At 45.0% G+C, this 23,220-nt stretch overlaps 1 protein-coding gene across 4 annotated transcripts in view; it reads left to right on the top strand.

Moving 5' to 3' along the window:
- PHKB (phosphorylase kinase regulatory subunit beta) overlaps positions 1 to 23,220 on the top strand; it is a 3,137,540-nt gene that overhangs the window by 952,679 nt on the left and 2,161,641 nt on the right. The gene's annotated exons all lie outside the window — the stretch shown is intronic.

Genomic DNA, 23,220 nt, shown 5'->3' with positions numbered 1-23,220 from the left:
TAATGCTGGATTTACCCACAGTTGGTATGGGTTTGGTCACGAGGGCGAAGCCTGAGTGGCCAAACAAAGACAACTGTGGATAAATCCAGCATTAGCCACACCCAGAAATGGGTTATTGCTATTATACATTGACATTATTTAAGAAAAAAATACTTACTTTTCTTAAATAATGGCATTGTATAATGCCTCCTTGCTGCCCTTCCGTAGCTGTCCAGTGTTCTGCGGCAGTTCTGATGTACTGCACATGCATATGGTTATGCAGTACATCAGAGCTGTGTGTGGAAGAAAGGAAGATTTCCGTTGCTTTTAAAAACGTGTCTCGCTATGTTAAACGGATCTTCCTTTCTCCGTTGCTTTTTTTAAAGGTATCTCGCTATGTTAAACTTGTTTAACATAGCAAGATAACAACAACGGAGCTCTTCCGTTTTCCGTTGCTGTCCAACACACACAAAAAAAGACTTGTACTAATGGAAAAAGTCCAGGCGACTGGACGTTTTTCCATTAGTATAAGTCTGATTTACAACGGGCATGCTGACCAATCAGCGTGCACGTTTTGGAATGTTAATGGGGGGGGGGGGTCATTGTATAATAACTATTATTTCATCATTCTGTTACCATTCTCTTAACACATTTTTTCTCTTAGAGAAGGCACTACTGCCTCACATGCATGCCAAATGCCCATCCTTTCTTTTATTTGGTTGCCAGCATGTTTTTCCCACTGACTCGTTTGCCTTCAGTTTCACATGCTTGTCAATGCAAATTCTTCCGGTTTCTTAATTGATTGCCAGGCCAGCATGTTTTTTTTTCCCTATTGACTTTGGTGTTTTAACTGAAGTTTTTATGACCTAACTGGCAGTTCAGGTGTGCTGAAAAGATGTGTGATGCAGATGGAGCAGTGCCAAAGGAAAGGATTTTGTTAAGAATATTAATTGGAGTAAGCTGCTGACTTGATGGGTTGTAGTAGCTTAAATATGAGTGTGTTAGGCATTTCTTTTGCCTGAAGAAGCAGTGTAATATCACAAAAGCACTTACTCTCTGTATTAATAAAATTTGTGTCCTGTGCTGTACAACTCGATGTTTTGTTTTATTTTGAAAAATTATTTGTTGACTTGTACTAACTCAAATCAGTGGTTACATCTTGGATAGGTTCATTTAGGTTCAATAATCAATTACTTTAGTGATGATTTGTAATTCTTCTGTACATAATTGACACTGATGGTACTGTGTGCTGTGCGTTGATCAGCAGTGCTTAATCAAAATTTGGTAAACTGATGGTCCTGAGGATTTTTCAGTTGTCTTATTGTTTAGACTCCCTTCTATACAAAGTGCCAAGTCTCATGTTCTCTAGTTTTCATGTAGTATCACTCCTGCAGGCTAAATTTTTGTGTCTAGATTACTACCAAGCATGCCCCTGAACTGTACAGATTTTCAGAGAATGCCCAGATTTTTGCCTCATATTTTTGGCCCATTTGTTATAAAATTGTCGTTCTCTGGCAAATTAGTGGCAAATCATTAAACATTGATGTTAGAAAATAATGACAGACATTTGAGTTTCAGACTTCACACCCTTCAGAAAGGGCATGCTAATGCAAAACCTGCCATTTTATCAACTTTATAAGCCTGTAAGAGCAATATTTAAAAACTGTCTCTATTTTTGGGCCTTTGTCTCACTTTTATTTATGTCATTGTCCAGATTTCTTGCTCTTAGATATTGAGAGGTATTCCTGCCCAGGCTGTTTGTTAGTTTTAAGATTTGGTTTTCTTTGCTGGTTTTTAGATTAAGAGACCATGCGGGTTAACATTAGAACCACATAAATATCTGATTTTACTTCAGGTTATGTCTCCGAGTAGTCTGAATTATAGTAAACTAGCCTTTACCTCTAGCTGAACAGATTTTTGCAGAATGTTAACATTTTTTTTGCCTAATATGTTTGGTCTGTCCTGTTCTCCATAAAATTTGTTTTTTTCTGGCAAATTATTGCAGATTGCAGTCATTACATAGATGCTTACGTTTCAGAGCTCATATCTTTAAAAAAAAATGCATGTTGATGCAAAACCTGTTATTCCACTAACAAGTTTTTAGGAGTAATATTTAAAATCGTTCCCTTAGTGACCCTTTGTCCCCCATTATTTTTGGCATTATCTAGAATTTGTGAACAATGAATTTGAGAAGAATGAACTAGCCTTCCAGTCGCAAGCATCAGTGCTGGTGTTAGTATTTCCACCTGCTGTTAGTACCAACATCAGACTAATATCAAAAGAGATTTTTAAAAAATGTACTCTGGTAGCTCCCGTCTTCTCTCTGTTGTCATTAAGCACACCTCTGTAGCAAGCTTCTCAGCAGTTCAGCTTTCCTACAAGCATTTTTTGCAACTATTTTACAGTGAATTTTTTTTATCTTTTTCCCCCAGCAGTTGTCAACATATATGCCAAGTCCCTTGCAAGGCATTCATTCTTAATTGCCTGTTCTTTTGAGGCCCGTAGAAGATCATGAGAAGGTGTGACTCATGCAGGAGTTCGACCTTGTTATCTTTCCTCCGACAGATCAGCTTTTGGGCAGCTTTTATTTAAGCATAAGGTATAAGAGATTACCTTTTTACTTCCGATGCAGCTTTCTGGAGGTATTTCTCAAAGATCAGGCAACTTGATTGGTAAGTCCCCAAAAGAACAGCACAAAGAAAGTAAGGCCTCTTCTTTCCACAGATTTGTGAGAAGAGTAAGTAAGGTAGTTTTTGGGGTCTTTTCGTCAGTAGATAGCAACACTTGTTGGAAAAAGCCTTCCCATGGAAATCATTGTATTCTGATCAGTCGAACTACCAGGAGAAGAATGGGAATGAATCTGAGAATTTTAAATTCTGACCTGTGTATTTATTCTCCTGAATATGATTAGTGACCAGTCTGTGCACGTCAGGGTGGCTGCATAGAGAACAGTCTTGTCCTTCTAACCAGAAAACCTTATTCTCAGGCTGTAATATGGCCAAGACCCTGGATCTTATGACCTTGCTCTCCCAGGTATTTGATATGAGAGAGCTGAGATGGTACAATTCTTCTGGTCCTAGCTCATAAGGGGATGTTCTTCGTGTTTCACTTTTGCAGTCATCACATTTGGGTTATCAGCCTGCAGGTAGCCCTCAGTCGTCCTGAATACCAGAGTATTGGGATTTCTGCGTCGGATGCTGTCCCTTCTTCCATGACGTCAGGTCATCAGGGGTATAAAACATGCAGCTGGTGCCATTACATCATTCTTTCTTGCCGTGCAGTGCCCGAAGCAGAAGCAGTTCGCAAGTGCTGGTCGGCCGTCTCCTGAAATTTTAGTATTTTGAGTGTCAGGCCTGAAGTCTTCTAAAAGATAAGTACCCCGTTGGGGATCCTTTTTTCTTGCTCTAACTGATGTCAGAAAAAATTTATAATTGTCTTGCCTGTGGAAAGCAAATACCTCACAGAGATTTTCATTCTTACTGCGTCACCTCTCTAGGCCCAGACCACATCGTCCCTCTTAGTTGGATGTCCTTCAAGAATGCAACTGCAGTCATAACATGTGGGGTTGTCCTGCCTCAGGCAGCCCTCGGTCGGCCGGATTCCAAAGTCTGGGTCCGAGACGTCAGCTGATGTTGCTTTTCTCTCCGTCAGAGCGGCTGGAGTACATAAGCATCAGCCGACGCCATTTTCTTCAGTCTTTCTTGCCGCGCGGTGCCCGAAGCAGAAGCGGTTCGCAAGTGCCGGTCGGTCAGCTCCTGTATTCTACGATACCAAAGTCATCAAAAAAGCTAAGTACCCCGTTGGGGACCTTTTCTTGCCTCAGCCGATGTCAGAAATTACTGAAAAAGTTAACAATTGTCTTTTTTGTGGTAAACAAATACCTCATAAGGATTTCCACTCTTACTGCCTCCCTTGCCTGGGCCCAGACCACGACGTCTCGGCCTGTGTAGCCTGTGCTCGCTTCAACAAGCGCACTCTCAGGCGCTGGGCGGAGTTCACTGAAGATTTTTTTGGCGATAAATTTGCTTACACCATGCCGTCGGATCTTCTGACATCGCAAACTCCCAAAAAGCGAAAAGACCGGGACCGACATCCTTGGCCCGCGTCTACCACCGACTCCACGCCAAAACCTAGCACGAGTGCTCCTGTTCCCTCTGAGACGGTCTCTCCACCGCTCCGAACCGAAGACACCACATTACCGACTACTCCGATTCCAGATATTACTCCGCCAGTTATAGACCTTCCTCCGGATACCGAAACCGAGGAAATGCCCGAGACCATTGCTGTAGACAAGGTCACTCCTGCACGTGGAGCTGCCAGGCTTCCTATGGCCATGTCTATTAAGGCCTACACTAGGGCTAAGGCAGCCAGCAAAACAAAGCATATTGCTTTCAAATCCTTACCTCAGCCGACTCTGGAGACACAAATTATGTCCATGGCTGCTGATTTAATTTCCTTGATCAGAGGTTCACAGGCCCATCCTGAGAGAGCATCCCAGCCTCCTCCTGATAAAAGGCCCCGGGTTGAACCCTCTGACCCTTCTCCTTCAGATGAAGATTCTGAGGGCTCTGTCCACTCTGATAGCCAGGAAGAGCTCTTCAAGACTTATGAGGACTCGGATGCAGAAGATTCCATACCTTCGGCCTCCCCTCCTGAGGATATTTCTTTTGGGGAAGTTCTGCACACCATGAGGGAACATTTCAAGTGGCAGGGTCAGGAATATTCTGATTCTAGGAAATGCCTTAGGACTTTCCTTAAGAAGCCTCAGCACAGGCCCTTGGCTATTCCTCCTGTACTTGATGTTCTGGATGATTTGTATTCTGATTCTAGTGCTACCCCTGATTCTCTTCCTCCTGCTCCAGCCAAGCCAGACAGGTATTACAGGGTCCCAGAAACTCATTCCCATTTATTCAGGGCCCATACTGCTGATTTGGAAACTATTTCACAGGGGCCTAAAGGAGTTTCAGCCTCCACCTCAAAAAATCTTTTGCCCTCCAACAGGGAAGCAAGGTCATTAGAGAGATGGGGTGAAAAGGTTTACACATCCACTACCTTATCTATGAGAGCTTTAAATTGCCTTTTTCATATGTTCCAATATCAGGATTATCTCTTAGAAGATTTACAAAAAACATTAGCTTCTCCTGATCCTTTAGACAGGAAGACTTTGCAGGAAGCTGTGCATAACACTCAGCAAGTAAGCAATCACTTCCTGCAGTGTGGATATGATGCACTGGAAGCTTCATGTAGGGCAGCTATGACAGGGGCAGTGATGCGTAGACATGCTTGGTTAAAAGATCAACCTCTACCAGATCATGTAAAAGCAAAACTTCTGGATGCACCTTTGGAAAAGAACAAGCTTTTGGTGCAAATGCTAAGGATGTGTTAAAGACCATCAAGAAAAAGCAAAATCAGTTCAGACTGTGAAAGATTTCCTCCAGGTTCAACCCCATAGATTCAGTAGGAATTGGCCTTCAAAAAACTGGTCCTTTCCTAATCCAGAAAAGTTTCAAAGGGGTAAGAACAGACGTGGCCGAGGAAGAGGCCAATACAGAGGCCCTTACAGGGGACGACAATGGCAGCCAGGAAACCAAAGAAGTGACGCAGGGGTTTCACCTGCCCAACAACCACAAACTCAATGACTTTCTTCTACTACCGCCTACCAGGGAACAACTAGAAGCTCCCTTGGGCGGGAAATAATCTCTGTTTGCAGAAAACTGGCACAGACTGACAAAGGACAAATGGATTTTGGACATTATAGACCGAGGGTACAGGTTTCATTTTCATACCTTACCAAGAAAACAAGGCATGCCAAATCTACCACAACATCAAAGGGCAGAGGCTATCAAGCAAATCACTCTGCTGACTTTAATGAAAGCAATCGAAAGAGTTCCACGACAAGAACAAGAACAGGGGTTTTACTCAAGACTGTTCCTTGTTCCAAGAAAAGAATCTCAATGGAGACCAATACTGGACTTGTCCGCATTAAACACCTTTCTCATAGTACCAAAGTTCAAAATGCTGACTCTACAGCAACTCCTTCCCATGCTGGGCAAGGAGTCGTGGCTGATTACTCTGGACCTCAAGGAGGCATACCTGCATGTCCCTATCAGACACAGCTGCAGAAGATACCTCAGATTTCTTGCAGGGCCAGAGCATTATCAATTCTCAGCATTGCCATTTGGCTTATCTACTGCCCAGAGTATTTACAAAATGCCTGGCTTCAGTAATTGCTCATTGCAGGCTCCAGGGTATACAAATTTACCCCTACCTGGACGACTGCCTCATACAAGCGGACGACAAATTGATGTTGACAAAAAACCTAGATTATGTCATACGATTACTTCAAGCTCTGGGATACACAGTCAACTTCCAAAAGTCAAGACTGCAGCCATCCCAGCAAATAATCTTCTTAGGAGCCAAACTAGACACAGCCTCTCAGATGGCTTACCTGACAGAAGACAAGCAAGAGAAGTTAACTCAATACTTCAAAGGTTTAGCAAAACTCACCCAGATGACTGCAAGGAGATTCCTACAGGCCCTGGGTTACATGGCATCCTGCATTCTACTGGTTCCATTAGCAAAACTACACATGAGAAAGCTTCAATGGTACCTAAAACGCATTTGGTCTCAAAACAGCAACAACTTGGAGACAATCATACCACTCATTCCATGCCTACAAAAGGAATTCCTATGGTGGGCCTCGTGAGCCAGGAAAACACAGGTATGTCATTCAAAAAGCCACAGATAACACAGACCATGACTACAGATGCCTCAGACCTTGGATGGGGGGCGCACATGCAAGGCAGGTGTATACAAGGACAATGGTCTCCAAAGGAAACACATCTGCATATAAACCAAAAGGAAATGCTGGCAGTAATGCATGCTATCGAGGCTTTTCAACACCAACTCCAGCAAGGCCATTTAATGATACGGACAGACAACACCACTGTGATGTGGTACATAAACAAGCAGGGGGGCACCTACTCTTACCCCCTTTGCAGACTGACAATGCAGCTTTGGGAGAAGTCACTGAGTCTAAACATCCAGTTACAATCCCAGTTTGTTCCAGGAAAAGACAATGTGTTGGCGGACAGCCTAAGCAGGAATTTCACAGATCCACACGAGTGGAGGTTACATCCGAAGGCTTTCAGACAACTCACTTCGACATGGGGCAAGCCAGAAGTGGACCTATTTGCCTCTCACCTCAATCCTCTTCTACCAAAATTTTGCACAAGGACATACCATCCAAAGGCTTGGAAAATAGATGCCCTTTCATTCAACTGGAACTCCCTAGCAATCTATGCATTCCCACCTCTGCCACTGATGACCTCAGTATTACTAAAGATCAAAGCAGAGAAGCCCAAGGGAATCATAATAGCTCCGGATTGGCCAAGACAACAGTGGTACCCACTACTACGGAGCATATGTCACACCAGGAGGTGGGCCCTCCCTCAGTGGCCTCTACTTTTGACTCAACACAATTTCGAAACACTGCATCCAAACCTTCAGACACTGCAGCTAACAGCCTGGGAGATCCCATAAATAACTTCAGCTTATCTCTCTCCAAGGAAGTTCAGCGGATACTAACAGAGGCTCAAGACCATCCACCAGAAAGGTTTACTTAGCAAAGTGGAAAAGATTCAGCAATTGGAATACCAGCAAGGGACATGATGCATCATTACTGAACATCCCACTCATCTTGGAATATTTGGCAGATATGTTGCAGAGCGGCCTCTCATATTCTTCAATAAAGATACATGCATCTGCTATTTCAGCTAGATACAACACTGATCCTCCTGTTTTCTCTCACCCGTACTAAGACAATTCCTCAGGGAATCAAGAACATTAAGCCACCAAGAAAGGCCCCAGTGCCAGCCTGGGACCTCAATTTTGTCTTAGAAAAACTGACTCTACCTCCTTTTGAGCCAGCAGCTTCAGTTGACTTGCAATTTCTCTCATGGAAAACAGCTTTCCTGTTGGCAATTACCTCAGCAAGAAGGGTTTCGGAGCTACAGGCCCTAATGGCAATACCACCCTTTATTATTTTCCACAGAGACAGGGTTTCATTAAGGACCAACCCTACTTTTATGCCAAAGGTGGTATCTAGGGTTTCTCTAAATCAAGCCATTCATCTGCCTGCTTTCTTCCCCAATCCTGAGAATAAGGGGGAAAGACTTTTGCATACCTTGGACATTCATAGACAACTTTGATACTACCTGGACAGAACCAAGGCCAGTAGGAAGTCTGAACAGCTTTTTGTAGCCTACGCCCCTGCAGTCCAAGGAAAAGCAATTTCAAAACAGACTATTTCTAAATGGATTGGACATTGCATCAGATTCTGTTATTCCTTTCATGGGAAGACTGTTCCAGCCTATGTCAGACCACATTCCACCAGAGCTACAGCCACCTCTACAGCATTTTTAAGAGGGTGCCTACAAAGGACATTCTAGAAGCTGCTACATGGAGCTCCGTGCATACATTCTCCAAACACTACAATCTCCCTCTATATTCCAGATCCAGAGCAGGCTTTGCTTCGGCAGTCCTGCAGGGTTTGATTGCCACACCATCTCTTTCCTAGAGCATACCTCCTCCCCCAGCTAAGCTATGGTATTCTACCCACATGTTATGACTGCAGTTGCATTCTTGAAGGACATAGTACAGTTTTGTACCTACCATAAATGTAGATGTCCGATAGACATGCAACTGCAGTCGGGTTTTCCCTCCCTCCATACCCCTCTATGCCTAGGGTCCACTTCTATCCCCTTTACTCTTAGCTGGGGATATCTGTTATGGTGTATTTGTGTTATTGCTCATGTATTTGTTTGGAATCCTGTTTTTGTCTTCCAATTTGATTACAGCCTTCCTTGGAGGGCACCTGGCATCTGGGGCAAGAAACACTGAAGAAAATGGCGTCGGCTGATGCTTATGTACTCCAGCCGCTCTGACGTCGGAGAGAAATGCGACATCAGCCGACGTCGGACCCAGACTTTGGAATCCGGCCGACCGAGGGCTGCCTGAGGCAGGACAACCCCACATGTTATGACTGCAGTTGCATGTCTATCGGACATCTACATTTATGGTAGGTACAAAACTGTACTTTTTTTGCCTTGTTCAACGCGCAAACTATTCATTGTCGGGCTATTTTTTGTCGCTAAATTCTTTCGCTCTCGATCTCTGTATTCCGAAATAGCTTCGATAAGCCATCTGACTACCGATCTTCTGAAAAAACGTAAGAATAAAGACAGAGACAGACTGCATAGGTCCAAAACTGCCGACGACGCTACAGTTAAGCTGCGCCAGTCCGCCGGTACTCACTGAGGCGCTTTCTCTGACCATGATACCCACTGCTACAGATTCGCAGGCTTCTACTGAGACCCATTCGGAGTTCGGTATACTGTGAGATGCTTCTTCTACTATAGAACCTGTGGATGTCTGGACCTTGGATGGGTCTGGAGCTGCTGTGCAGACACTGGCTTCTGAGGGTGTATTCAGGCCTTCCGATTTTCATATTAAACCAACATCTTTGTTTCAAACCAAAAATACTGAATTTTTCAGACCTAGACTTCGCATTACTCCTAGGAAACCAGTGACCAAAGTGCATTCTCAGGCCCACATGCCACAAAAACAAATGCTTAGAATGGCTGAAGACCTCATTACCTTAATTAGGGGAAGTCAGCCTTCCCCCTCAGAAAGACCTAGAACTGATTTTCCTTCTGATTCTTCAGGTCAGGAGTCTGATAACTCTGATCCTTCTGATTACCAGGACATACCCTTATCTACCTATGAGGACTCTGATGCAGAGGACACCATTCCCTCAGCTTCCCCTCCAGAAGATTTTTCTTTTGATGAAACCCTGCATACCCTTAGAGAGCATTTCCACTGGGAGAGCCAGGATTACTCTCAGTCCAAAAAGAGACTCGGGGAATTTTTAAACTTCCCTCAGCACAGGCCTCTAGCTATCCCTCCTGTTCTGGAAATTGTAGATGACGTATTCTTGGAATCCAGCCATACACCTGATACTTTGCCTACAGCCCCCAGGAAACCTAACAGGTATTAGAGTACCTGACTCCAACAAATAACTCTTTAAGAATCCCACTGCGGCTCCAGAAACCAATTCCCAGGGACCTAAAGGCATTAAGGCTACAACTGCCAAAAATCCTACCCCTTCGGACAGGGATTCTAGGGCTTTAGACAGATAGATTGGGTAAGAAGGTATACACCTCTGCTACTCTTGCCATTAGGGCTTTAAATTGCCAGTTTCATACGTTAAAGTATCAGCAGCATATTATGGAGCTAATTAAACAGAAAGTGATGTTGATTCCTGATTGTGCAGACCACAAAGATTTACAAGAGTTAATGCATTCTGCTAACCAAGCTGGTAAACATACTTTGCAATGTGGGTTTGATGCCTTAGAAGCATCTTGCAGGGCTGCTGTCACCAGGTCTGCTCTTAGAAGGCATGCTTGGCTTAAGGAACAAAACTTGCCAAATCATGTCAAAGCAAAATTACTAGATGCACCATTAAACCTAGAGCGTCTGTTTGGCAATAAAGCAGAAGTAGTCCACAAAAGGACGGAGGAGAAAGCTAAATCTGTGCAAGCTGTTAAAGATCTCTTACAAGTGCAGCCACCTAGATTCAGTAGGCATTGGCCTTCAAAAATGGTCTTTTCCAGGCCTTCTCAGTCCAAACCCAGGGGCAGCAGACCACCAAGACTACAGTCTCTGGTTATGCACAGATCTAAGCAAGGGGGTGCTCCCATGTCCAAAACAAGATGTAGTAAGCTGCCATCCTATGGTAAAACCTGCACAATGACTTATCCTTAACTCTTCCAAGCCTTGCCCAAGTACTTGCACCTTTAGGAGGGAAACTTGCACTGCATGCCAAAAACTGGCAGTACATTACCCAGGACAGATGAGTCTTGAACATTGTTTCCCAGGGATACAGATTCCAGTTCCACTCTCTCCCAACACTAAGTGGATGGCCAGACCTCCCCCCAAACCAGTGGGCAGAGGCCCAAAAGCAAGTATTTTCTGTTCTCAGTATCAAGGCTATTCAACCTGTCCCAGCAGAACAAAGGGGACAAGACTTTTATTCCAGGCTGTTTCTTGTACCCAGAAAAGAAAACTCTTGGCATCCTATCCTGGATCTGTCTATTCTCAACACCTTCCTGGTGGTTCCAAAATTCAAAATGCTGACTTTCCAACAGCTGCTTCCTATGCTAGCCAAGGGCTCCTGGCTAGCAACCCTAGACTTAAAAGAAGCTTATCTGCATATCCCCATAAGGGAATCTTGCAGGAAATACCTATGTTTCAGAGCAGGCTCTATGCACTATCAGTTCTCTGCACTTCCCTTTGGCTTATCTACTGCATCCAGGGTATTCACAAAGTGCCTATCTCCAGCCATTGCATAATGCAGGCAGAGAAGAATTCAGATTTACCTGTACTTGGATGATTGTCTGATTCAGCCAGACAGTCAGGAATTGCTACTACAGCACCTGGCATTTGTAAAGAGACTTATACCTTCATTGGGGTACACAATCAACGAAAAGAAATCTCATGTGGTACCCAGCCAACAGATTAGAACTTTTCAGATGGCATTCCTCACTCCAGAAAAACAAATTTTATTTGACAAACTGCTTTAACCTGCTGGCCACCAAAACCTGGCTATCGGCAAGAAAAATACTGCAAGCCCTAGGGTTCATGGCCTCTTGCATTCGATTAATTCCATATGCAAGACTGCATATGAGGAAACTTCAATGGTACCTAAAAAGTCTTTGGTGTCAAAATTCTCAGCACCTGGAAACAATGATTCCTATCATTCCTTGCCTAAGGACAGAGTTCCTTTGGTGGGCAGAAGCTTGCAACCACAAGGGACTCCCTTTCACTCTACCCCCTGCTGCCCAAACCCTAACAACAGACGTATCAGACTATGCATGGGGAACTCACATGGCAGGGCAATGCATTTAGGGCAAATGGAGCCCAAAGCAAATGCACCTGGATATCAATCAAAAAGAAATGTTAGCTGTACAGAATGCTCTGACAGCCTTCAAAGGCCTTATTCTTCCAGGACAACTATTGGTGAAGACAGACCACACCACAGTTATGTAGTACATAAACAAGCAGGGGGGAACCCATTCCTATCTAGTCTGCAGATTAGCCATGGCTCTGTGGAACACAGCCTTGAGCAACCAAGTGCACCTGCAAGCACAATTCCTGCCAGGCAGACTAAATTCACTGGCAGATGACTTTAGCAGAAATATCATGGATCCACATGAGTGGAAACTGGAACCCAAAATATTCAAGCTTTTGAGAAACAGGTGGGGGGCACCAGAGGTGGGCCTCTTTGTTTCCCCTCAGAACTATCAATTGAACAAATATTGCACCAGAACTCCCCACAGCCAAGCTTGGAAAGTGGATGCCCTGTCCTTTAACTGGGAAAGCCTCTCAATCTGTGCCTTTCCCCCTCTGCCCCTCCTCTCGAAGGTTCTACTAAAGATCAGACAGGACAAACCAAGGACAATCCTGATTGGACCAGACTAGTCATGCCAGCACTGGTACCTTCTTTTGTGCAGTTTGACAGTAGTGCCATCATGGCACCTGCCTCAGACCCCCCTCCCCTGCTGTCCCAGCAGGAGGGTCAGATTTTGCACCCTCAGCTGCAGACCCTGAACCTAGCAGCCTGGTTCATCCCCTGAACTCATCACCAGGAACCCTCAGTAAGCAGGTGCTGGATGTCATTCTTGAGGCAAGGAGGCCTAGTACTAGAAAAGGGGAAAAGATAACTGTTCCTGGAGCCAGTCTCAGGGACTGGACACGACTGTGTGCCCAGCTTGCCTCATATACTAGATTACTTAACAGAAATGCTACACAAATGCCTATCCTTTTCTTCAATTAAGATTCATGCCTCTGCCATCTCAGCTCATTATAATACTGAGCCACCCCTCTTCTCTCACCCTCTGGTCAAACAGTTCCTGAGAGGAGCCAAAAATTTAACATCCCCCAGGAGAGCTCCCACCCCAGCCTGAGACCTTAACTTTGTATTGGAGAAGCTCAGGCTTCCCCCCTTTGAACGTGCTGCTACAGCAGAGTTGAAATTCCTCTCATGGAAAATAGCTTTACTTTTAGCCATCACTTCAGCTAGAAGAGTGTCTGAATTGCAGGCCCTTATGGCTGTGGAACCCTTCATTATCTTCCATGTAGATAAGGTTTCCCTCAGGACTAACCCATCATTTATGCCCAAGATGGTATCTAATGTGACTTTTAACCAATCCATTCATTTGCCAACATTTTTCCCTAATCCTCAGAATAAAGGGGAAAGGATCCTGTACTCCCTGGATGTGCACAGGCAGCTTAGGGTCTATCTGGACAGGACTAAGACTCTCAGAAATCTGACCAGCTGCTAGTCAGCTTTGCAGCAGGGGCAGAGGGCAAGGCCATTTCAAAGCAAACCATTTCTAAATGGATAGTATACTGCATCCATTTCTGCTACAAACACCATGGGAAACGTACCCCACAGGGGATCAGAACACATTCCACTAGGGCTACATCAGCCTCTACAGCATTTCTCAGGGGAATCCCTACCAGGGGCATCCTGGAAGCTGCAACCTGGAGCTCTGCACACACTTTCACCATGTATTACCACTTACCTATCTATTCTAAATCCAGAGCTGGATTTGCCACAACAGTCTTACAGGGCCTTATTGCCAGCCCTAATGATTCTTAACTACCTCCACTCATCCTCAGCTTTGGGAATCAATCCACATGTGATGACTGCAACAGTGAAACACGAAGAACATAGTACAGTTATCATAAATGTAGATGTTCGAGTTTATTCACTTTTGCATTCCTGGTTACCCTCCCTCCAGCCCCTCTGACTTCTCTTTACTTCTACCTTTCTTTTTTGTTTGGAGTATTTTACATCATTAGTATTTGCTTTTTGCTGGGGGTGTTCATACCATATAATTGCTTCTTATTTTGGGGGCTCCTGACATCTGGGGCAAGAAAAACTGATGTAATGGTATTGGCTAAATGTTTTATACCCCTGACGACCTGACATCATAGAAGAAGCGACAGCATCCGACGCAGAAATCCCAAGACTCTGGTATTCAGGCCAACGGAGGGCTACCTGCAGGCAGATATCCCAAATGTGATGACTGCAACAGTGAATACACTCGAACTTCTACATTTATGGTAAGTGTACACAACTGTACTTTAATGGAGCTGAGTTGCATAATAAACTACACCTGACCCTTTTTGCCTGGTCTGAGATTTAAGAAAGTGGATCAATAAAAACAAGTTAATGTAACTTTAAAGGAAAACTGAGCCAGGAAATGTCCTGTGGAGATTTCTGGGTAACACAGAACCTGGGAGCAAAGGTAAAGTGGTTATTATAATGTGGCTGATGACCTATTTTATGGTATTTTAACGAGAGAGAGACTGATCGAAATGTTTCAGTGTTTTTTTTTTTTTCAAGAAAATTTGTGAAATTAAAGCCTGAAGAAATTCAAACAGGCTGAACCATTTCATTGAGTTTTGGTAACATCCATTGCTAAAGGACTGAAGTATTTCTGAGTTATATTAGTTCTGCATTTTGCTTTGAATTAAATTAATTTATATAGTACATTCCGCTTTATGGAAAGAAACAAGACTATGTTGAGATAAATTTGTAACAAACGCATTGTTTGCCATGGCATCAGCATAAAAAGTGATAGGAAGGTTAAGACTGTTGAAATTTGACTCTGAAAACCCTTTTTGTTCAGAAATCTTAAACCAGGTGACATTGTTGAAACAAGCTTCCATTTTCGTGGAGGGGGGTTAAGGAAGATGAAGCTGGTCAGTAAGACCAAAATATTTATTAAGGTAAATGAAGAGTGTGTCTGAAAGGTTTCCTTTCTTCATGTTGAGAAGAATGTCATCTGTAAGTGACCACAGTGCTGTCATTGTGCTCCGTGTCAGCCCAAAATCCATGCTGTTTTAGAGTGAGGAGATGGTGCTGTTGGATGGAAGCTGACAGTTGTTTGTACATTAATTTTTTTAGTACTTTCCCAAATTTTGGGAGGATGCAGATACAGTGGGAGTGGGAGACCTTCTTTGTCTGAGGCCGTTTGGGAAGGAGTTTCAATGCATTTGTAATAGTCATGTTATCCATATCAGAGGTTTTATTAACTTCTTCTGGCATCGCTTACAAAAACAAGGATGTTTCCGTTATTTTTTTTCTGTAAGGGCCAAAAAACAGCTGAAATTATTTAATTGTGTAATTCTTCTAGTATTTAATAGCTTTGCTAATATTTTATAATGTGAATTAAGTACCAGTATCAGTCTATAAGTAAGATATTCTGGCATGTTTACCCCCAGTCTTATGACTGTAGGCGCAGATTTTGTTCATACATTTATAAGAGGTTACTAGGCTAGTGAGTTTGCAAGCCTAGTGTTCCCTAATTGACGATGGTTAGATGGTCTTTATTTGCAGGGAGAATCTATGATCAGCGCTGACTGTCCCCTGTCCATGAAGGCCATAGGTGCCACCCCTGGAATGAATATGCAGTCTGTCATCCAATTGTCCAGGTTGTGCTTAGTCATTGAGGAGCTCTGCTTCACATGAATTGGGAGCTTATTGTAGAGGAGCAACATTTCTCTCTCTCCACCATGTTCTGTTGATGCGGCAGGCAAGGTTGTGATCCCCAGAGCGAGTGACTCTTGTTCCACTTGTTTTGAAGATGTGCAGTGTTTCCATTAGGGCAGGCACAAGTCACCTCTCAGCAGCCTGTAGGATACAGAGTATACTGACAGGGGCTTTCAGTCTCCCCAAGTAGGTCATGTTTTGGAGGCCCTGAATTTTTTGGAGAGAAACCTCTGTTGTCTCTGCAGCTACTGCACTTGTCAGGTGAGGTACATGCAAAAGGCAGCACTGTACTCTGTTAGTGGTCTGATGAGGGTTGAGAAGAGTTGTAATGTCCTTAGTCTTGGATGCAATGCCCTTACTTATGAGAGGCGCAATGTAGAAAGCTTTTTCCGTACCACTGTGGACACATGGTGATCGAAATTTAGGTTGCTATCAACCTGTGTTCCCATATCTTGCACCACTGGGTTTGAGCTTAGTGGGAGGCTGATAATATTGTAACTTGCAGGGACTTCCTCTTTGCCAGGGGGTACTAATGCATATTTTTGGATTTAGTTTTAGTCCTAGGCTTTGGCACCATTTGTTTGTGTTGGCTCCTTTTGTAATATGTTAACATTGTTGGGGAACTCAATGATTGCACCAAGGTTGCAGTCATCAGTGAACTTGGTAAGCATAGGCCATCTACTTTCACCTGGACTTCTGCGAAATATATTCCAAGCAGTAGAGGGCCAAGCACTGATCATGGTGGTACACCACTTGTAACTGGTCTACTGGTAGAGGTGGACTCCCCAACTTTGACAGTATGAGTTCTGCTGTGAGCCAGTCTGCTCCCAATCTAGTGATGTATGGGTTAATCCTTAGCTGGGAGAGTTTCTCAATGATACATGAGTGGGGGATTGTGTCGAAAGCCTTGGTCAAGTAAAGATAGAAGGTATGTACTGTTTTGCCTTTATCCAGGGCTATGGTGTTATTCTTGAAGAAGTCCACCAGGTTTGATGAGCATAATCTACACTTAGCAAAGTCAGACTGGGTCAGGTCAAGGGTTTGAAGGCCGCCTATGTCTTTGCTGATAAGATCCATGATGATTTTGTCAATGACCTTACAGATAAGGCTGGTTAGGCTTATGGGTCTGTAGTTCCCAGAGTAGTTTGATGAAGCCCTTTGTGCATTGAGATTACTGTTGCAGTTCTCCACTTTGCTGGAACAAAGGCAGAGCTCAGGCTGTGGTTAAAGAGAGTGCGAAGTGGGTCAGCTAGGTCTTGTTTTAGATTGTTTGCTAAGCAGCTTGGGATATTATCTGGTCCCGTCGAGGCCATGTTTTGGCGTTTGAGAGTGCGGATATGACCTGCTCGTTGGAGATGCTAGGTACAGGACTGGTGTAAGGTATGCTTTGTGGTGTGGCTGGTGGAGATGGGGGCGAAGTTTTGCTCCAAATCTGTCACATAGCAGGTTGGCAATTTCCTTGGGTTTAGTATGAGTGGTACTGTCCAGTATAAGTTCAGCACATAGCTGGGCATTCCCTTTCAGATTTTGTATGTAGCTAAAGAATGCCTTATGTTTACCCTTAGCTGGGGACAGTAATTTAACTCCATAAATAGCTTTAGATGACTTGACAAAATATCTGAGTTGCTTGTTTAAGTTGTGGAGAGTATTCTTCCTCTGCTAAGTAAGTTCCCTCTTATTCTTAGATAACATTTTGTTCCTTTTGTTATATAACCTATTTATACTTGAGCTCCACAAGGGTGACTTGTTTTAGTGGGAGGACCTGGTTTTGAGCTGGTCAGGTACTGCAGAGTCTATACAGTTGTTTAAATGGTTGTACAGACCATTTGTGTGTTGCTGTGCATAGGAGGCATTGCTGGCTGCATTAGCAGAAGGTTTGAAACTTTTTATACCATCGCTTAGTATGCTGCAGTTTGCTTTGGAGAAATTTGTCATTTTTTTTTTTTTTTTTTTTTTTTTTTTGCACTTCTGTGGGGGTGTCAGGACTGATGTTTAATTCAAACGAGACAAATTTATGTTCTGACCTTACAAGGGAGGGCAACACACTGGGAGTAGTACAGTGCCCCCCCCCCCCATGAAATCTGCCATGACCAAAGTGTTTGTATAGTGAGTGACCGTAGCAAGTCCAGGTAGGCAGTGTACTTCTCTTTGTTCATGATGGGGGACCTGTAGCTATCTATGATGTGATAGGGTGTTTTACCTATAGTTAGTTGGCCCTGAAGTAGCTCAAGAGAATCATACTGTTCAACCAGTCTCAAGGTGCATTTGGTTTTAATGAAGATGGATACATCTCCATCTTTGGCCGTCTCTGTCACAAAAGGAAATATTGCCAGCCCAGCTCTCAGGAATTTAGGAAATAATCATATGTCATTTGTAAATATCAGTGTGACTTGTCTAGAAGTGTGACAGATGGAGATACTGCCAGCCCAGCTATCTAGAATTTTGTAAATAGTTATGCCATTTGTGAATATCAGCATGATGCAATTGCTTGTATTACCACTGCATTAGAACTGTATATTCTATTGTAGAGACATGTGCTAAAGCAATGATGTTAAGTTGTCTATCTCGCCTTCATTCTTGCTGGATGGGTTCGGAGCCGACCTCGGCTCCGACTCGGCCACTCTAAAAGCTCGAGAGTTGGTTCCACCGGCTCGAGGCTCCCCTTATATCCCACAATGCTAGGCGAGAGTTACCCCAGATCTCGTTTGCCGCTACAGCGATCAAGGTGTTGGTTTTCTACCGGCTTCTTGGTAAGTGTATTTTCAGTAAAGTTAGGATACTTAAACCCCTATATTTTTAAGTTTAATTACTTTTCCCTTAGTTTAGTGGATTTCTACCCTTTTTTTCATAAAATCCCGTTTCTTTCCCACAAGAACTTAAAAGTTCTCCCTCGGCCCTTCAGGCCTTCCCCCATTCCCTAGTGGTGTGTGTGTGTTGCTCTTAATAAAACTTAGTTATTTGTTTTATTTTTGAGTTTTAAAATAAGATAAGTGTAATCAGTGTGTCTGATTGAGTGTGTGTGGTTACACTTTCTTTCTAGGATGTCTAAAGACACAAAGGTCTCAGGCTTCAAGAAGTGTGATGCGTGCTGTCAGAAAATGTCTCTGACAGACGGTCACACTTCTTGTGTCTACTGGGGCCTTTGCACCTGCAGGACTCCTGTGCTGTATGCCACGGCTTCAGTCCCAGGGTCCTGCAGGAAAGAAAGAACAAGTTGATCCTAAGGGGTCTACTTAAGCCACAGGATTCCCTTTCTGTCTCTGGGAAGCCCTCCAAGGCTTCTAGGTCCTCGGCTCCAGCTACTGAGCTGAGACCTAAGGCTTCTAAACCTGCGTCTGCATCGGCTCCGGCTGGAGCCGATGAGTCTAGCTTCTGTGGTTCCCTCGGCTCCGGCTGGAGCCGAGGTATTAGAAATCCCCTTGTCGGCTCCGACCAGACCTTCAGAGCCGACATCTAGGAAGAGATCTAGGTCACCATCCCTTGGCTCCGTTCATTCAGCTCCAGCATCTCCTCTGCTGTCTGAACGGAGCCATAAATCTCACTCCTCTAGGTCATCGAGGCTGTCGGATCATGACCTTCAGAGGGTAGTGAGTCGACTTCTTAAGTCCGAGGCACTGGCCCAAATGCTTCAGAGCCCGACTCATCAGTCGATGCCTGTCCCTGTCCATCAATATGTTCCTCCTCCGACTCCGTTGAGCTCGGAGCCGGGGCGTGTCGGAACCGAGACTGTGGTAGCGTCGGAGCCGATACAGATGTCTTCGGCTCCGTCGTCGGCTCCGATTTCTTCTTTCGAGGAATCTCGGCGCCGGACTTCCCTCGTCGGCTCTGAGGGGGTTAGTGGCATCGGACCCTTGTCCGACCCCGCTCTTCCTCTCGGAGCTTCGGCACTGGTGAGTTCGGCTCCGACATCGGCCTCGGAGCCATCACTGTCGGTGCCGAGGGAGGTTCTCAGCTTCTCGGAGCGGGGACCTCTGGCTTTGCCTGATAGGGGTGCGTTCGAGGTCATGCGGAGTGTGTTAGAGCCTGGCTCTACTCCACAGTCGGCTCCGTCCGCCCCTCCTCTGGTGCCTCAGGTCAAGTCGACTCACTCCCTCATCCCGGACCGCAGAGAGCCAGCTCCTCAGGAACCCCTGTGGGATCTCATCCTCTTCCGAGGCCTCTCCAGATTTGGCAGAGGAGCCCCCTCGGAAGAGGAAGTGTAAGAGGAAACACATTGACTCACCTGAGTCCATCACATCTGACACAGATTTAGAGGATTCCGAGGGTTCCCCCCGTTCCCCTTCTGAAGATGTCTCCTTTGCAGACATTCTGGAAATCCTCAAACAGAGGGGAAATTGGCCAGACCTCAACCCTTCGGAGGATGAATCTGTGTACCTCGAGGCGTTTGGCTCTCATCCTTCCACCTCCTGGGTGTCTCCCCCCTTTGACCCCCTCATGCAGGTGGTAGCTAAAAAGGCATGGACGGCTCCTGATTCAGTGGACCCCACTCCCAGGAGACCCTCCAAATTCATAACTGCACCAGCAGACAAACAGTTCTTGACAAAAGGGGTTTCTGTGGATGCTATGGTGGTTGCTGCTGCCACTAAGAAGGAACTAGCTGATCCTTCAGTACCTGTCCATCCACCTAACAAGGAATCTAGGTCCATGGACAGGTACGGGAAGCGGATGTTCTCGTCAGCGACATTTGCTATGCGTTCGCTGAACTACCTGTGTCATTTTACTCGTCTTCAAAGGGACTTGATCAAAGAAGCGAGTGACATGTTAAAGGACCCTACAGCTGCGGGTTTTCAAGATAAGATGAACACTCAGCTGGCTACCCTGAACTCCATAGCCAACTCCTCCATGCGCCTCCTTTCTTATGTGGCTGATGGAGCGAGCAGGGCTGCAGGGACAGGTGTGGCCTTACGTAGGCATGCCTGGATGCGGCTATGCAATTTTGCGGACCCCTTCAAGACGTCTTTCACTAATTCCCCGTTCGATGGATCATCTCTTTTTGGTCCTCAAGTGAAAGAAACCTTGACTAGGTGCGAGACTGATGGCAAGACCCTTTCTGCCGTCGGAGTCCGTTTTTCTACTCCTTCTAGGCCTTACCCCAAAGGCCAGAAAAGTGGGAAAATGTGGTTCCGTAAACAATCTCAAGGGACTTCGCCTGACGCACAGTGTCGGTTCCCCGCCAGAGGCAGAGGCGGGAATAACAATGGTAGACGTCGCCCTCGAGGCAGGGGGGCTCCGCAGAACCAGGGCAATTGAGAAGTTTTCTCTGATAAGCCCTTTCAACATCCCTGAGGTGTTGCCCGACTGCCCACCTTCGGAGGCAGTCTGGGAAGATTGTCACTGTACCCAGAAGCCTGGCTATCCCTGACTCAAGACAAATGGGTACAGTCCGTCATTTCCGAAGGCTATTCTATTCCCTTTCTTCGCATTCCAAACCAATCAAAAATCCCTTCCAGATGTTCCACCGCTCAAAGGGATCTAGCGGTTTTGGAAATTTCAAAGCTGCTTGCGAAAAGAGCAATTCAGCCAGTTCCAGCAGACCAGCAAGGATCCGGAATCTACTCAAGGTTCTTTTTAGTTCCAAAGCAAACAGGGACTGGAGACCAATTTTGGATCTCAGTATCTTGAACAGATCAGTCAAGAACACAAGATTTCGGATGGTCACGCTGCAGTCCATCCTTCCCCTATTGGGAAAAGGAAACTGGATGTGCTCTATAGACCTTCAGGCTGCGTACTATCACATAAAAATGAACAGACGCTCCAGAAGATTCCTCCGCTTCAGGCTGGGAACCAGTCATTTTCAATTCAGGGCCCTGCCCTTTGGTCTCACCACTGCCCCCCGGGTGTTTACCAAATGCATGGCAGTGGTAGCTTCTCACCTGAGACGACAAGGATTCCAGGTGTTTCCATATTTGGACGACTGGCTCCTCACAGCTCCCACCAAGCATCTCCTTCTGATGGCCAGGGATTGCACTTTTCGCATTTGTCAAAAGTTAGGCATTTCAATAATTTGCGAAAAGTCTGTTTTGTCGCCTTGTCGTACTATTACCTTCATAGGCAAATCTAGACACAGTAGACATGTCTGCGAGACTAACAGATCAGAGAATAACAGACATACACAAACTGGTCTCACTCCTTTTCAACAACAACAGAATCAAAGCCAGGTTAGTTTTGAAAGTGTTGGGAATTATGGCGGCCATACCTCTGCTTCCATTAGCCAGATTCCACATGCGAATCCTTCAATGGATGCTCTTTACACAATGGTCATACCAACAACTTCCAATGTCCCATACCATTATGATCACGCAGGCGTGCAGAAATCATCTCATGTGGTGGATGTCTTCCCCTCAGCTCTTGTTGGGAAGGCCCTTTGTTCCTCCCCCTCCGGTTGCTACTCTGACAACGGACGCCTCCCTGATCGGGTGGGGGGGCATTATCAGGGCAGGACGGTCCAGGGCACATGGCAACCAGACGAATGCCACTTGCATATAAATGTTCTGGAGATGAGAGCAGTGCTTTTAGCGTTGCAAGCCCTTCAAGACTCTCTTCCCTTAGGAACGATTGCAATCCAGACAGACAATATGTCGGTAGTGTGGTACATCAACAAACAAGGCGGAACCAGGTCCTACCCCCTGTGTCGAGAAGCACTCAGACTGTGGCAATGGGTGATTTCTTCTCAGCGGTTTCTGATAGCAACGCACATCCCCGGGAAGTCCAATCAAATCGCGGACAAGTTGAGCAGAGCTATCCTCATGCCTCACGAGTGGTCTCTGAAAGACTCTGTTGTGAGAGAAATTTTTCTCAAGTGGGGTCAGCCTTGCTGCGATCTTTTTGCTACTCCCCAAAACAGCAAGTGCAGAGATTATTTCACTCTATTCCCTTTACCAGGCCAACCCAGCAGAGACGCTCTAGTCCAAGTTTGGCCCCGGGACTTCTGTATGCATTTCCTCCTTCCCACTAATCTCTCAAGTGATACAGAAAGCTATCGCTCAGAAGGCCTCGTTGATCCTCATTGCTCCTTACTGGCCTCGACAGGTGTGGTTCCCCTTTCTACATCAATTTCTATTGAGCGACCTTGGCATCTGGACCTAGTTCCAGATCTTTTGATCCACCAGTCGGGTCAGTTTCATCGCTCCCTCCCTCTCTGAACCTCACTGCTTGGTTCCTCCAGTTCCAACCTTAGCCAGGCTTCCTCAATTATCTCACTCCGTTGAGATATTTTGATAGCTTCCCATAAATCTTCCACTCGGAAGATTTATTTGAGTAAGTGGAAACGCTTCACATATTGGGCTCAAGGAAGGGACATAGATCCTTTCACTGCTTCCATCCAAATAGTCCTTGATTTTCTAGCTGAACTCTTCCATGCAGGTTCATCTCCTTCTACTCTTAAAGTTCAATTGGCAGCTATTTCTAACTTTCATGTGGGTATTTCTGAGTCTGCCTTAATGTCCCACAAGCTTTGCAAAGTCTTTTTGAAAGGAGTTTTTCTTCTCAGACCTCCTATAAGAAATCCTCCTTCTCCTTGGGACCTAAATTTAGTTCTTACTTCTTTGATTCTTCCCCCTTTCGAACCTGCAACTTCCTGTTCTTTAAAATTGCTATCATGGAAAACTCTTTTTCTGGTA

This window comes from Protopterus annectens, chromosome 8.part1 (genome assembly GCF_019279795.1).
Source record: "Protopterus annectens isolate FY-2018-M chromosome 8.part1, PAN1.0, whole genome shotgun sequence".
Classification (NCBI taxonomy): domain Eukaryota; kingdom Metazoa; phylum Chordata; order Ceratodontiformes; family Protopteridae; genus Protopterus; species Protopterus annectens.
The sequence above is the reverse complement of the archived record's forward strand: the minus strand, read 5'-3'. Positions and strand labels throughout refer to the sequence as shown.